The sequence below is a fragment of the Oreochromis aureus genome, linkage group 16 (genome assembly GCF_013358895.1).
Source record: "Oreochromis aureus strain Israel breed Guangdong linkage group 16, ZZ_aureus, whole genome shotgun sequence".
NCBI classification, from domain to species: domain Eukaryota; kingdom Metazoa; phylum Chordata; class Actinopteri; order Cichliformes; family Cichlidae; genus Oreochromis; species Oreochromis aureus.
The window spans coordinates 12,195,208-12,204,147 of NC_052957.1; positions in this window are offsets into that span (position 1 = coordinate 12,195,208).

Consider the following 8,940-nt stretch of genomic DNA (forward strand, 5'->3'; position numbering starts at 1 on the left):
ACTCGCTGTATTGCAGAAACACACTTATTTTACGGAGAAAGTGTGAAATCTGTGCAGGTTTCATGAGGAGGTGATGAAAGCCTTCATTAAAGAATGCAAACAAGTATGAAGCCACTAGAAAAAAAAAATAATGGAAAAAGAGGCAGTAGATGTAATTTTGGTTGTGTTGGTGGTTGAGATGTTGGTCATTACTAGGGAATTGGAAAACACTGATTATAAAATGAGCTGGCTTGTGATCTAGAGCTGGAGGTGTGTGTTATCAATCTCTCAACTCACCTCCCTCTGAGCACTGCAGCTCTCTGCTGTTTATTTAGCCGGGTGTTATGTAAATGTGTAGTCACTATGTTTCCTGTAAGAAACCATTGGTTGATGTTTAGTCTCTCATGATTGACTGGTGGATGTAGATTGGCTTTATAGCTGTTATGGCAGGGTGTGGAAATAAAATATGGCCACTTTGTGATGCGTTGCGTAGGCTGATCATGCACTGAGGACTTGCATTTGCTTCATTTGATTTAATAAGAAAACATAAGAGTGGAAAATGAAAATAAATTGGTCTTAAAGCTGGAAATTTTCTGCATTGCAGTTTACTCTCCTTGGCCACAGTGATAAAGAATTATCATGGCTGCTGCCTACAACAACACTTGTGAGAAGCTGAAGCTCCTGTTAGTCACTGAGAATAAAGTATTGGTTGCCAAATGATACAAAACCTTCACTAAATCACATATAGACAGAGTGAAAAATTTGGTTCTTGTAAGTGTTGACTTTTGGACAAATGTTCAATTTCCTTAGAGATAAATCTGTGGACAGCCTGAAGCTCTACAATATCTACATCAGGTGATTCTATGCTCCTCTAAACAAACACCGGCCACATGTAACAAACCTCCTTTATCTATTTAAAAAACCTCATTTGTGAAACTGACATTTTATTTGATACGCTGGCTCTTGGGTTTCTCTAGTGTATGTATAACAAGTGCCCTTGTTCTGTGGGAAAGGAGAAATGCAATTGAGTAATTCTGGGAAACCGAAAGCCTATTAAAGTGGAAATGTCCTTTCTTTTAATAAACCCTCCGGAAAGTAAACTAATTTGATCAAAGTGTTGAACCTTTAGGGGAAGCCATCTATGTTGTTATGTTTAGGTACTGCAACCTGCAATGAATCTGCAATGAATTAAGGCAATTCTGAGGCCAAAAGAGGGTCCAACACTCATACTGGTAAGGTGTACCACTAAAATGCTAATGAGTGTATATTATGCTGTTTTAATGCAACCTTAAGTGGAGATAATTTATTGGAATTTATTGGCCTGGGAGCTGCTGCCATTCCCCTCTGAGGCATTCTCAAACCACAGCCTCAATTCATGCTCAAGACATCTGCCATTATCTACTAGAAATGCTGTCAAACCTAAAATGAGGATCTCGTCCCAGGTAGAGAACTAAAAAAAAACCCCAAAACCTTAACTTAGCGATCCATTTCAAAGTGTTCAGCTTAGATGTTCAAAAATGCAGGGTTGATTCACTAATTTGTGCACTCAAATATTCTTAAAACAAGTGCATACACAAAATTATCAATCAGCGAAACGTGTTCATGAGCCATTCCAGTTTCAGTTATTGCAGCCTGAGCCTTTGCAATCAAAGGCTCAGGCTGCAATAATTAAGGTGTTGAATGTTGTGTCCCCTAAGGCAAGAACAGTCGCCGAGGAAGGAAGCAGGTTGAGGACAAGAACCGCCTGATCTGTCAAACCAAGATCAGAGACTCAGTGCAATAATTGGACAAACCTCCATAACCTAGGTCTTACAAAGAAGTGAGAGTGAAAGTGATGAAATCCAAGGATGAAAACTGAATAAATGTTATGGTTATTTAACATATTTGAAAGATGATACAAGCAGTAAGGGAACTAACGGTATTAAATGTTGTTTTCAGTCAAATCCCTTTTAGTCATTGTTTTAATATGCTTTATATGCATTCATTTGAAATATATGTTTTACTATTTGGGGATTCGGTATTTGTCCATATTACACAATGTGAAAAATTTCACACAAGAAAATATTGAGTAATCCTGGATAGTAAACCACAGATTTGTGCGTATACATGGTTTGTAAAAAAAAAATAATAATAAAAAAACATATGGGCAACATTTTCTTTACCATTACATCTACATGCACATATGTGACCATTTCATTAGGGTTTAATGATATAAGCTGGTAATTCTGTGCTTTCATATGCAAGCAGAGTGCATGAACTATTTACATTTGGGCAGGCTGCTCTTAAGGGTAAACACCAATAAACTGCTTTGAAATTAAATCAATTTCTAGGGAAAATGTAGGAGTCCAGTTTCAGGTACCTGCAAGCGGAGGCTCAGGAAGTCCATATTTTGCGTCTTTTGCTGTTGTCTATCTCAAAACCTAATCTTCCATCATCTTTTTTTATCTGCTTTAAATAACTAAAGCTTCATATTCACACCAGCTCAGGCTCCTATTTTTATTCCGCATTATAGAGAGACTTTATAAGGAGCTCTCAATAGAGAAATTACAATCACAGTTGTTGTTTTTAATTAGCAGTGACTTTTTTGCCATCTTATCAGTGTGAAGATTAACTGGAAATTTAATGAACCCTCATCATGCTTTAGTCATGTGTGTCTGCCTATTGCTGTCTTGAACTGCAAAACCTGCCACTTTTAATGCTGTCTTGCTTGTTAACGATCATACACGGCAAGTTAAACAGAATAACGTTTCTGAATAATTAATATTTTGAGTGGTTGATTATTCAATCATTTTATTCACTGAGTCATCACTGAATTTAATATAGTATCTACTGCATTGTCTAGTGTTTTATCTTTTTTTTATGGAAAGCAGATATCCATTAAAAAAAAATAACACTGGCAATTTTTACAAGCTTGCCACACTTTAAAAACACCACAACATCCCAGTGCTTGCTTGTCTACGCCTACTATTGTACAACCTATTTTACTTATTCTTTTATGTCATCATGAAGGTTATGTAACAAGGTCAACAGATTTGACACACAAACTGTGCAGGTATCCTGAAGGACTATAGAACTGGTATGTTGTCTGCCATTTATTTAGTCATGATGGGATATCTAGAAAGCTCAGAATAAGCGGAGGTTACATCAGTATGGCCTTCTCACTGGGAAATTTATGTTTTATTCATTGTTGTTTTTGTGGCCACGCAACGTGTTTGTATATTGTTGCACATATTTAAAGCAAGAAGGTAGCAAAAACTGAAAAACTGTCTCAAATGGCACATGTAGCCAAACTATTTAGTACAATAGCACATTTTTGGTCATTAGGAATCACAAAATCAAGGTTTGTGGAAGATTTTTTTAAATCCAAATGGCCACATTTAGTGTATTCTTGTATTCCTGCGATCTTATCTGCTCACATTTGTAGTAAAATTACTAGAATGGGGAAAAAGTTTGCATGTAAAACGCAGCCTTGTTTGAAAGAAAAAAAAAGCCAAATTAGAGCACATGCATTGGATGGTGCATTTATTCTTTCTTTCTTAGAATAAGATGCAACTTGTTCTTCAAATACATGACTCATCTCTGGCTTTGCTTAACACCTGTTCCAATTTTCTGTACTATGATCAGTCCAATAGACTTCCATGTCTTCAAATTAAGGAAAAAAAGCTTATGATAAGAACATAATGTTTGCAGAGTAGGGACGAAGGTTTGAAATTTGCACTGTTGTAACAGATATACACTCCAATTTTTTGTTGTTGTTTTCTCTGTTTTTGATTTACTTAAAAAAAGTTATGCCAAGCGGTTTCACACAGCTGTGTTAAGTAACTCCCAAGAAACAGTTTATTTTAGTAATTTTCATTATTTCAACATAATACAGTGTTTTGGCTGTATCTCAATGGCATTGAGTCAGTTCAACATATTTGAATAAAACACAACCAGTTTCTTAGGAGTTACGTGACACAGTCGCCTGAAACCTCTTGACATAACTTTTTAAAGTAATTCAAAAAACTTTTTTTTAGTGCACAGTTTTTTGTTGAAATAACACCAATGACTCAATAAAAAAATAAAATCTAATAATTTATTCATGGAATTCAACTAAAGAGGATTCTTTAAAATCACCAGTTGTGAGGTTACTTTTTGGTTTTTGAGTGTAACCAAGTCAAATTTTTAGTGGCTTTGCAAAAGCTTACGTTATTGTTGTTTGCTATCGCTTTCAGTTTAGTGTTGATATCACACTCGCTTCTTGGGTTTCAGAGATACTTCAGGCAAAGATCAGTAGAAGATACTCCAGATTTGATGGCACCCCTGCAGAGATATAAACCTTTGCTGTGTCACAACATAGATCCACTGGTGATTACAGCTCATTTGAATCATCAGAGTGTGTCGCGTATCCTATCTAACATATCTTTTGATTTAAAAAAAAAAAGAGAGAAAAAAAACAGCCAGAGAAACATCTGTTCTCTGAACTTAAAGTTATTTTTTTCTTTTTCTTTATGCACACTTGAATACTCCCACTGCCTGCTTTCGACGAGATGCAGTGCTCTTCCACTACAAGAGCAATAAATTGGAGGTTTAAGGATGAAGGAGCACTTGGTAAAAGAGCGTTCAAATATAATTTTTCCTGCTTTACTGAACTGCAGTCCATTATTTCCAAAACAAATCAGCTATTTCACCACCTACACAATTGAATATCAAGAGCAACACAAATAAATTGAACCAAATGTTCTGTGCGCAGCGTGGGAACTGTAGTGAAGGTAGACAGTGCGAAACAACCTCGGGTCACACTTGTATAACATGCCAATACTCTATTCTCCACCATCAGCTATTAGTCATTTAAGAGAGACAGATGGATGACACGGCTTCTTTAATGTCATCACCACACAATCATTACCTAATGATTTCCTGCCCTCGAGTTTACAGTAAACAGGCACAATTAGGGCTGGCAGGGGCAGCGATAAATGAGAACAGTCGTATTATATTATTGCCTGAGAATATTATGGGAATGATTTTGACACTCATGTTTCAAGATTCTTAAACAATAACAAGCACGGTGTTATTCTAAACCACCTTTTAATTTGGAAAATCGACCCAATTCACAATAAATGTTCTCATATTTTCCATCTTCCGAATCACCAAGCCCTCTAATCACTGTGGAGAGGCTGCAACAAATAGCCTAACAAAGTTGTTTCAGTCTTACATCTGGCATCCTGCATGCTCTGACAGAAGCGGCATTGTAGCACAATTCAAAGGAAATTTAAACTAGTTGGGGAGTAAACTGTCACAACACAAAGTATATTGTACCCTGCTGTGCATGAGGCTGCGTAGCCACAGATCAGTCAGAGTACCCATGTTAATACATGTCTACTGTGCCTTCACAGGGCATTTCTACCTTGGAGCCAAACAAGCTGTTTTTGACAGCTGGGTATGTTTACACAAAATAAGCCCAGCTACAGCCAAGTGTTTGCCAATGGGGAATACAAAATTTTCTCTAGTGACCACTGGTTACCAGGGGGTCTCCAACCAGTCTCTATGGCAGTATCGCTGGTGCCTTGCCTCAACAGGAAGTAGACAAGTGTCACGACAAGTTGATGTAGAAACAGATGGAAAATGTTCCTGTATCAGTTGATCACAGGCCCTTAAACATGTTGTCCTATTTAGCACAGTAATGCTGAAGATGTTTAAGATTGTTTTTTCTCAAATGGCAGATGCTGCTTCAAAGTGATTGGAAAACTGGATTAAAGAGATTGAAATTTAAGAGATGTATCTACAAGCATTTCCCTGGTACAATGTTTTATACACACATTTGTGGTGAACATAAGTTACAGGCTAACAATCTTTTCTGCTTCATAAGCTTCTGCTTTCTTTTGCTACAACTGCTTAAAAAGACCTTAAATAATAAGCATAAAAAAATATAAAACTGCAGTTCAGTTATGTTAGTTAAATTGCACTCTTTGTTGGAAAATGGAGGTTTTCACTGCTTAGTCACCTTGGTTGGTTCCTGCATTGTGTTACTGCTTTCAGATACTGGTTTATTAACCTCCCTTTTTTAGTAGCGATACTTAAGCTGTGGGAATATTGACATATAGACATACACACACATAGAGAAAATCTGATAGAAGCATATTCTTTTTTAAATTTTTAATGACAACAATCTTCCCAAATATACTGACAGGTTCCACACTTTTGCCTCAAGATCCAACAGAATTTGTAAAGAAGAAGTGGAGGCAGGTTCTAGCCAAAAGTGCCCCATTCAACCGCTGAAAGAGCTTTTAGTCATTATCACAAATATGTGTGTGTCTCAAGGATTTTAGCTCTGAATATAATGTGCAATGTTCAGGAGATTTCTTTTCTCTAGCAGCCTTCATTCTCAGGAACACCTTACACATCAACACCACCACCACAAGCTTTAAAAATGACCAGCAAGCTGAATCACCATCACTCTGGCACAATCTCAGTAAAACTCAGTGACAATAAAAGATTCGTGAAGCATTTTATTTTGATGGTATCACATTTTTGTGTTTAGATATTTGGTACAGTATTTGGCTGATGAGAGTATTTTAATTGTTTTTTATGTGTTTGGTGAACTGACCATTATTTGCATTCTTTTGCTCAGACTTGTAACCATTGTTTGGTGAGCGTTTTAAATCATATCCATGGATGGACTAAGCATTTTTTTAAGTCACCAGGCAGTAAACTAATCCATAAATACCCCAGTTTAAACAGGAAGTGGAAGTTGTTCAAACACTGTAACAGCAGGGTTGTCAACACTATCAGCTCTTGTGCTTTGAAGCATGCTAAAACCCTCCCATTAACAACATAACACCACCAAAATAACAATTGTAAGTGCTAAATTGTACATTTAGGAAAATGTACATTCTTTTATTGTTGACAGTATTAATTGATGCTTTTGTACTGTACATAATATTGAAGCATACTGGCCAAAGTCAAAATATAATCTTCATAAAGATTAGATTTATGGCTGGTAGATTATATTAGCTTTTACAAGCATACCTTAATGCTACCAACCTAACATACACCTAGCATTAAGATCAATGAAACAGGACATCTCAAACTATTATATTCTAAATCTGAAAAGGAATACGTCAGAGCCTTGTCTTAGCTTTCAATTTGACTCAACTGCTATGCTATTTTAATGAAATTAGTGGAAAATATTCCAGCTACTCCATATTTGGAACACGAGCTGGTAAATAAATAACATCAGCTGCCACTGAATTAATAAACTACGTACTCAGGCAAACCTGGCAGTCATCTGGGATCCAGCAAAGGGGGTCTGCAGGTCGGAGTGGTTGGCTGAGGAGGAAAACTTTAGTCCTTCAGCATCATCATTATTGTCACCAGTAACAAGGTAGCATCTGTTACATCTTTCAGCTTTCTGAGACATTTTAATGTCATTATTTCTTACATCATGTTCACACAAAATGCACTGCCAACTCTAACGTGGTCGAGATATTTCAGTCTGGACTAAAGTAGTGGACCAACTGTCACTGCCATCCGTCATCCCTAGAGGCATGCTGCTTTAGCTGAAAACATTTTTTTAATACATAAGACTGGGCTCCAAACATAAACAGTGGAAATTCTCCAAGCTAAGCCAGTTTCTCATTGCCAGTTGTGAGAAAGGTTGTTCTGAACATTTTATCCCATAACAGTACCAAAGCTCACTCTGGATGTAGGGAACTGTGTGTGCAGCATTTGTCTGGGTCACACTGGTCTTTGAATGCAGCTTAACCACTATAAGCAAAAGTGTATTCTTTAAGTAACATTTGGCTATTGGTGCTAACTCCTAGTAACCATGTGGGAGGTTTTATTGAAACCTGTGTCATTCTCCCTTATGGAGCTGCAGAACCCACATGAGTGTCTGGTCTCATTAATCTGGCTTTTACTGGCATGTCTAAGTGTCCTGTGATGCTCCAAAAGCTGTTTCACATCTTGGCCATGAATCCTTGTATTTCAGGAGAGCTTTTGGAGTACAAAAAGTCAATCCAAGTTTATTGTGTGTCAGCGCAAAAATTCTGGCAGTCGCAGTCTAAAAATTGACATGGGTAGCAGGCATCTGAAAGCACTTACCAGTCAAACCCTGTAAAGGTCTGTGCCAGTCCACACATTACCGACGATTGCAGTGGGTTTGGCCTCCGCTCAGTGTTCCCTTGGTCCAGCTGAACAGTGCAAGTGATGGAAAGTGCCATCTGAGGGTGAGCTCACAAACAGGATAATAGAGGATGCTGGCACACACTAAAAAGATCATACACATGTAAACACGTGCGCACAAGCCCACTTGAACACAAGCAAAAATATGTGTCTGGTTCAGCTAATTTAGCCAAGGGAAGATGTGCCACTCTCAGAAAAGCAGTAACTCTCACATCTTAGCAACAACTGAGGCGGCGCTAAAAAAGACAAGCAGATACAGATAATACCACTCCAATCTGATAAACAGCAATGACAATGCACGCTGCTATTAAACACACTCGCATAGGCTAACTCACTGAATGGGAAAATGAGGGCATCTTTGCTGATACGTTATAATGGGCAGAGGAACACACAGTACTGATATGAGACAATAGTTCCTGAGAGAGATGGTTGGGGTTTTTTCTGCTCTGCAGGAGAAATAATTATTGTACAAGCCTAAGTCAAAACCTGGCACGCTTTGTTTCTAAATCTGGTCATTGGCTCAAGTGACTTTTCCCTCTCTAGCTTCATGTCCTTGAGGTCTTAGCCAAATTGTCCATCTTGTCATTGAATTAATAGAAGTGAGGTTTCTTTTATTATTATTTTTTTTAATTTTGTTTTTTTTACAGTGCCTCACAGTAATTTAGCAGCCTGTTTGCAATTTTTAGTTCCTAGTATAGGCTTCTCAAGAAGTTGGATCATTGTGGATCATAACACAATGTTATCTTGAATTAATGCTCTTAAAGAAAGAGGGTGACAGCATCATGGCATGATTGTTTG